Genomic DNA, 9,056 nt, shown 5'->3' with positions numbered 1-9,056 from the left:
AAATTTAGTTAAATTGTCGAGTTCTTTTCATTTATCTTTAGTAACATTAAATGTATAAATAATATATTTTTGAAATGTATAGGGTTCGAATCTTACTATCGGCATGGAGCAATCTTAAATCATTGGACTAACTGTCTCATCCATTTGTAGTGCCTACGAACCAGCAAACAGAGGGTTCGAAGAAGGTTGTACAAAAAGTTCTTCCGCACAGGGCCCCAAATTTAAAAGGGCTCAATTTTTTTATTATACAAATTTAAATCAAGTATTGTTATTAATTATTACGTAAAAAAATTAAGTGAATGTTAATTTATCAAGAAAATTAACGCTCTAAGAGTCTTAAGGTGCCCAATTTTTTATTGTTATTATAAAATATCTAATTTAATTATTTTATTATATTTATAATGCTAAAAATTAAGTTAAAAATATTTTGGTGTTTCATTTTGTAGAAACATTATTATTATATAAAAGTATTATTTTTTTTAATGAATAGAGCCTAATTTATTTTCATTTAGCACATGCCCAAAAAATGTTTAAGACGGCCCTGTCAGCAAATGAGGATTTGTCTGGATGTGGACATATGATTTAGAGATGCCATTTGGGTGGTGCATACCCTTCAGAATTACCTGGACAAAAAAAAAATTCTTTTAAGTAAAATTCTTTTATACATTTAATGTGACTAAAACACCTGGACAATTAACTTTCATAGTGACAATTTAACTTTCATATTAGAGCTGATTATCTCGTTAGTTAGGAGCTCAATATATCTGATTATAATTATTAAATGAGCTTAATACATATTAATCCTCTAAAATCCATGTGGCTATAGTAATGAGAAATTCTAAAAAAGTTGAAATATGTACACTTTAAGCAATTTTAGAGAGTCAAAATGTCACTTTAATAAAGTTCAGGGAGGCTAATAGCTAGATACATTAATTTTTACGTACCATTGTTTTTTTTTTAAAGATTGGGACGATTCAGCCACTTGAAATCGACATCCCAGCTATGCTGGAACCCCGACACAAGGACAGAAAAACCCGAATATATTATTTAAAAAAGGAAAAAATAGTGTCAGAGAGAAACAAAAGATGGGGGAAGGAGAATAAAAACAAAGCATCAAACAACACGAGCATGGCTAATGTTACACAAATCATCAGATATCAACGAGTGGCAGAACGCGGGAGCCGAAGGCCACCAAGTGATATCCGTAGAAGAGACACCGTGACGAGCCAGGACATCAGCAACTCTGTTTCCCTCTCTATAAATATGAGTAACGCAGATTTGCATCCTAGAGCATTGATCTAGACAACGGAGCCAAGATTGCCAAACCGACCAAGGCACCAAAGTTGACTTTGATTTGAGCATGTTTACCGTGTATAAGGAGTCTGATTCAATCCATAAGAGATGCCAGTTTTTTTCCCAAGCCATATCAACCGCAAAAATAACCGCTTTTAGCTCCGCGAGATAAGAAAAAGTAGGAGGAATCGAGAAAGCAAAACAGCCTCTAGGGAACCCCCGGTGAGTTCTAAAAATTCCACCAGCACCTGCTAAACCCGGAGCTCCCAACTCGGAGTCGTCGACATTGGCTTTAATCCAACCCGTAGCAGGACGAACCCAACGGATTAATTTGATATTCGGTGCAGGAGGAGGTCGGGCAACAACCCTGATGCGAGATAAAATCCTCTGATTACGACGGGAGGAGCAATAGCCATGCCTTGAAAAGCTGCTTTCCTGAATAAGCGACCGAAGGGAAGATAAAGAATTTTGGATTGAAGGCCGATCTGAATTAAAAACAGCAGCGTTCCTAGCTTTCCAAATGAGCCAAATACAGTTAGTAATGGCCGAGCTCCAGAGCTTGGAAACCTGTCCACCGAAGAAACGGGAGATAAGCCTATCAAAAAAGAGGTCAAAATTAGAAAGAGGGAGCATTTCCTCTTCAAAGATATAGCCGATCTCTCGCCAAAGGGACGTAGCAAACGAGCACTCGAGAAAGACATGAGCAGCAGATTCACCAGCAGCCAAACACAGTTCACAGCGCGAAGCTAGCGCCATCCCTCTATGTTGAATAGCATCTTGAGTTGGGATGCGATTAAGGATAAGCCTCCAACAAATTGTCGAGCGAGAGGGCGGAATGTGGCTTCCCCAAATAAAACGGTGCCAGATAACAGGAGCAGAGGAAGACACAAGATAAGAATAAAATTGCTTCACAGTAAAGGATCCTTTTTGATCCGGCTTCCAAATACAGAAGTCATCCACATCCAAACCTCTCTGAAGAGCAAAGATAGAGTTTCTAAGGTCGACTGGCAAGTGATCAAGGTTACACCAAAGGTCCCCATTTCTGAAATCACATACACGTTCGTAGAGGCGGCGCTGCTCCGGGGCAGGGATAAGCATCCGGTCCGCGATGGTAGGAGAAATCCAATTTTTACGTACCATTGTAAAACATCTCAATATTAAGATAGATTTAGATTATAAAAGTAAAATTAGTAATTTTGCACAAACTTAGGAAATTTTACCATTTATCATGTATAATCAAGTTGAATTTTGTAATTAACTACAAAAACTTAATGAGTTAATTAACCGCCCAAATTTTAACCGTTTATACAACAACAAAAATTTTGTTTAACCAAATCACCAATTTATAACAATTACAATATAACGATTCCTAGTTTGTCAAACCTCAATCAAATTAAAAATATCAAACTAATTAATCAAATTAAAGGTATCAAATTGTAATTTTACTAGTTTGTAAATAAGCCAGGAATGGACCTAATTATTGATCCTTTTCCTGGGCCAAATTTGAATTGAAGAAGACCATTCAAACCGGGTTACCTCTCTCTTGGGGGTGTTAATTCAACACCCTCATGAATTTTTCTTCTTATTGAAGAGAGAGGGCCGGAGGGGCCTAGGCTCCACGCCCCTTGTCTCCTCCCCTAAGTATATAGCTACTATATGGCTAAAGATGTATTCAGTCTATTTAATAATTGTAATTGGATATATTGAACTACTAATATAATAAGATCATTGGCTCTAATATGAAACTTAGTTAAATTGTCCATAACTTTTCATTTCTCTTTAGTCATATTCAACGTATTATATACTTTTTAATGAAATACGTTGATTACTCTTTAGTAGAATCAATTCTAAACTTCTAAGTAAAAATTTTAATTTGTTAAGCAACTAACGTATTAAAACATCATCTTTAAACCCTAAAAACTATTACATATGGTTCATATTCACTTTTCAGTTCGGAGCATAAGAATGGAAAATTTACACACTACATGTAAAAATAGAGTTCGGGTTATAGCATTTTAGGTAATTGATCATTTTTGGTTGCAAAACAATTGACATTTAAATTTTTTAGTTGGATTAGGGTTAACCTACTAACTCGAAAATAAAACGAAATGATACGAATATTTAAAATTATTATCATATTCTCTCATGTATTAACGTGTCCGCTTTATTAATAAAGGTAATCAAACTATAATTATTAATTATAAACAAAACTCGAACTTTCCATAGTTTTGCAAGTGACTTGTAAACATGTTTTACGAACCAAACATGATATATTAGAAGATTTTTCTCAATAATAATAATAATAATAATTCTTTTTTTATAAACCATATTATATTTTAAACCAACTGTTCAGACTAATTCAGATTCAATTAAGATATATCTATTTCAGAAACCATAATTTCATTCAATAGAGCATCTAGACTCGTGTTGTGTGTGCAAAACAAGTTTGTAAAAATTGAATAAACGTTTTTTTCCCTTTAAAAGCTAAAAATGTGTCATTAACATAAATTATATAATTAAGACAAAAAACATAATTAAACCTCTGAACTTTATCTCTTTTAAGGATTAAGGCCTTGATCATTAATTCTGTTATGGATCAGACACTTATTTAACCTTTATTTGAGTTTGGACTGCATACATCGTTAGGGCGATTCGACTTGTTGACATGGACAAATAAAAATAAGAATTTCTTAATGAGAGATAAAAATAAAAATTAAAAAGTAAAAAGAAATTATAGAGTATACTATGTAGATTTCAAACTCGATTTTCTTATCTCAAATTTTATGATTTCCAAAATCAAAATTGTCAAATCAATCTCCAGTTTAGAAAAATCTACTAATAATTGATTTTTGTAATTTCTTTTTACTTTTTACTTTACTAGGAAAGAAACTTATTTTTTTATTTGTTTATGTGGAAGTACAAATTTCTACATCAGCAGGCTGAATCCATTAACGATGCTTGTCGTTCAAACTCAACTAAAAAATTATAAAGGTCTGATCTATAACAAAATTAATGATCAAGAGACTCAATTTGAAAAATAATTGCCTCAGATCCTTAAAACAGGTAAAATTCACAGGTTAAATTATACTTTTTTTTTTTTTGGTCTATAATTAAATAGTAATACTAAATCAAGGAAGCAGTTGCTGCATCTTAGATAAAATAGTCTTTGAATTGAATAAGCTATGTTACATGGACACTGACACGATTCTAAAGCATAAACTTCATAAAATAGCATACAAACGAAAATGGACACGGACACGAAATGAACACTGATACAGATACAAACCCCAGATACTCTACTAACTAGAATTGTACAGGGAACAGTTGTGACACTAAGAAATTCTGAAATTCTCATTCATATTCAAAACCAGAGATTATTCTCATTTTCATCAGAAAATGGCACCAGCATCTCTTCTCCACCTCCGACGACGGCGCCACCACCAAACCGGAATTGATTTGGAGGATTAATCAAATCCACAAACCATTCACATCAAATCCCACTCTCTCGCGGCTCAGCCACCACCACCACCCTCCCGGTTTCCGCCACCGCAACAGAAGCCTCTCCGGCATAAGAATGATTAACAGTTAGGGTTTCAATTCTTGTAATTATCTCCTTCAAGTTACCCATCACCTGAGTTCTCCCTTCTCTGCTTCATCAGGTGCTCAATGGCCTTGCTTATTCTTTGACGGAGAAAACTCTCTTGGTTAACCATTTTCTTGGTTTTCTCTATTTCCGGTATCATTCTTAAGTGAGAAACAACTTGTTTAACTCCATATTCCACGGCCAAACCTCCGGCCGAGAATCATAAGGCCCGAATGTTACAGAGGATAGTTAATTCAGTGATCTTCTTCAATAAACCTCTCTTCCTCTTCTTAAATGTTGTTTTTCTGGCTGAATCGTTTTCTAGGAAGGCATGTTTCAGTTTCTTTCTCATTTTTTTTACTAGAATGAAACTATGTGAAATTCAGAAAAGTTTTTTTGAGTGATTATTTATACAATCTTGATGAGCATTGTTTGACAAAAAAAATTATATTTTGTTTGACTTTTATCATATACATGAATATATATGATAGTGCAATCTTGGTTGTCACTTTAATATTTATGGATATCATTCTTTTTTTATTTTATCCAGTGGGTTTAATACATCATTTGGATTTGAACTTATCCAAAAAAAAGAAAAAAAAAACTTAATTGGGCCTATGAACTTTCAAAATGTCTCAATAGTCTCATAAACTTGTATAAAATATTTAGATAGCTCCATCAACTTGCGTAAAATATAATCAATTAATAACTCGCTTATAAAAAAGTATGCAGTATGCCAAAGATGTATTGCACGCACCTTAAAATGTTATTACATAGTTCAGAGAGGGATTAAAACACATTAAAAAAAGGAAGTGCTTACTTGATCAACTCTAAAATTTAGCTTCTCTAATATTAAAACCGGATACCCCGACTTTTATTGTTTTACTTTTCTAAAATGCGTGCAACATACCTTCCGCATATAATTTATTTTTTTTACAACCGAGTGATTAATTACGTTTTATCCAAGTGGAGAGGACTATCAGAATATTTATGCAAGTTGAGGGGCTATCGAGACACTTTAAAAATTTAAAGAACCAACCAATCTTTTTGGATAAATTCAGGATGCAAAATGATGTATTAAAACTAATATTTAATTTGACCTAATTGTGGCCTTAGCATTAGCATGACGTGTGTTTCAACATTTTTTTTACTTTAAATTAAATGAAATAATGATTATATTAGTTTGGTAAATTATAGAAAAAACAAATTTTCTTGGCGCAATATTGATATTTTCATCATATGCAGGAGTATTTTGATCATGGAAATTTTCTTCCGACTAAAAAAACTCTTACAGTGAATTAGGTTTCAAATGAAAATTGAATTTGTATTTCAATCTCTTTAGGTGTTTATTTGTATTCGAAATATTTATTCATTTAACTAGAGGGAAATGACGATTTTTTAGCTTCAAAGTTTACAGGTACGATTTTTTTGGCAAATGATATGGGAAGAGTCGCATTTTTTCTTCAAAGTTTATATAGTATGATTTTTTTTTTCTTAAAATGAAACTTTATAAGATGAATAAAAAGTAAAAAAAAAAAAAATCAAAAAATTTGGTTTTCTGAAATTGCCCCTGTCATTTAACACTATGAAATTATTTACCGCGATTTCGTTAACGGCGAGAACCACCTAGTTGTGTTTGTAAAAACAATACCACAGGTACCGGTCTGTAAATCGGACAAACCATAAGGTTGTATTTTATAATTAACCCTAATAATATTAATTTATTTTTTTCTTTATAAACTACATGTTATTTCATACCGACAATTAAGACTAATTCAGATTTTAGACTAAGACTTGTGTTGGGCTGCAAATTTGAAATCAGTTTGTAAAAACTAAATAATTTTTTTTGGGTAAAGTCCGAAGAAAAGCCATGTGTTTTAATATTTTGTCAAACAAGTATCTGTGGAATTTTTTTCCAAACGGGGACCGAGGTTTTCATTTTACCAAAGACAATGATATTTTAATTTGACACTAAAAATGGCTATTAACGACCTTAAAATGTAAAATTTCAGAAATTAAAATTGTTTAGTCTCATATTTACTATCGAACCAAATTTTTTATTTTTCAAAATCGTCATTTTCAGATCTTCCTCTCCAGACATTCACTTTTTCTCTCTCACCAAACAACACCTAAATGACCTCAAAATTAAAACATTAAAGATTAAAGTTTTGAATTTTTTAATTTTGAGGTCGTCAATGCTCATTGTAATTTGGAGATCTTTATTTTTAGAAAAACGAAAAATCTCAGTAATCTTCTAGTCGCAAAAAAGAAACATCATTCCCATTTGGACAAAACAATTCACAAAATAACTGTTTAACAAAACGTCAACACATGAGGCGTTTTTTACTTTTTCCAAATTTATGTATCCCTTTAAAAGGTAAAAACATGTGTCATTTTATCAAATTTCAAACAAAATTGTTGAATTTAAAATTAATGGATCAAGTAAATGGAATGAATGAGTAAATAATTGATTTAGCAAGATAAGAAGATGATATTTTAAAACTTTAAAAGAAGCTGTAAAACTATAAACATAGGGTTTAAAAGAATTTTCGAGATATGTTTAAAATTCTAGAATTCATTGTTTTTATTATTTTTAAAATTGATAGTATTTAGATATCTGAGTGTCTAAATTGGATATTCGATAATATGACTGTCACGTTAAAGATCCCTACATTACAAAAATTACACAAAATTGTAAATAACAAAAACACTATTAAATTTTGGATAAAAGCCAAAAAAAAACTCATGTACTTTCACGTATTGTCAAACTGGTAGCTGAAAAAAAATTTATTCAAACGGTGACTGAACTTTTTTATTTTGCTAATAGAGATCACGGAGGGTTTTCACTTTATTAAAACTAAAGATCTTAAAATTAAAATAAACATTAACGACTTCAAAATTAAAAAATTCAAAAACTTGATGATATTCTAACAAATTCACGTGTTCAACTTTTTCTATTTGAGTTCGTTAACGGTTATTTTTATAGTGTCAAACTAAAAGATACTCATTTGCAAATCGAAAAAGTTCAGATAAATCAAGCTTTGTCCGGTGAGACCATGGAACATCGCCTGAGTTACCTCCATTTCCAGGTTATCCTTTTTCAGCTTCCTCAGCTGCTCAAGTGCTTTGTTGATTCGTTGCCGGAGAAAGCTCTGCTGGTTAAGCATTTTCTTGCTTTGCTCCATCTCCGGCATCATTGTGAGGCGAGAAACAGTTTGGTGAACACGGTACTCCGACGGCCAAACCTCCAGCCGAGAATCATAAGGGCTGTATATTATTGCACACGCCTGAATATCACAAAGTGTAGTTAATTCACTTATCTTCTTCAATAGGCCATTCTTCCTCTTCTTGAATGTTGCTTTTCTGGCTGAATTATTTTTTGCCAGAAAGCAAGTTCCACCTTCTTTCTCATTTTTTTTTTCACTGGAATGAAACTATGTAATGCTTACTCAATCAAAACAAAATAACTATAGAAGGCACTGAAATATATATATATATATATATATATGTTATTTTAATAGTTATTATTATTAATTAATTTTTTTTGAAAGAATATTACTATTAATTATTAAAATTTAAATATAACAAAAAAAGTAAAACAGTAGAATGTAGATTTTATAATATAATTTAAATTGTTTTAAATTTTATTTTATATATATTTAAAGTTTAAATAAAATATAAAATTCAATATATTAAAAGTATGAAATAAATATAGTAAATAAAAATTAAAAAAAAACTAATATATTACAGGTTCAACCAGTTAATTAATTAACATATATATATTAAGTTAGTAAATGAATTTTAATTATTGAAGCTAACAGGGTAGTAATTACCTCCTCCTTATAAGAAGAGAGTAGGGTCTGAGGCACATCTTTAGTAGAATTGAATTATGTTTTACTTAAATATAAGTAAAATCAACCCGAATCAGACCGTTCAATCGGAATTGGGTCAAACGGTTTGCGGTTAATCTGGCCGGTTTTGAGCGGTACTATTCGGTTTTCAGTTATATCACAAAATTGTGAAAATAGCTTTACTCGAACTGCTATCTTGACCGGTTAGGTCCGGTTCATATAACCATACATACCAAATACATCTATTTATAAACTTTTAAACCACATGGTTATGTTTGTAAATTGGAAAAACCACATATTTTTTCTTCAGCAGAATAGAATTATGTTTT

Source organism: Euphorbia lathyris, chromosome 9 (genome assembly GCF_963576675.1).
Source record: "Euphorbia lathyris chromosome 9, ddEupLath1.1, whole genome shotgun sequence".
In the NCBI taxonomy this organism is placed as follows: domain Eukaryota; kingdom Viridiplantae; phylum Streptophyta; class Magnoliopsida; order Malpighiales; family Euphorbiaceae; genus Euphorbia; species Euphorbia lathyris.
The sequence above is the reverse complement of the archived record's forward strand: the minus strand, read 5'-3'. Positions refer to the sequence as shown.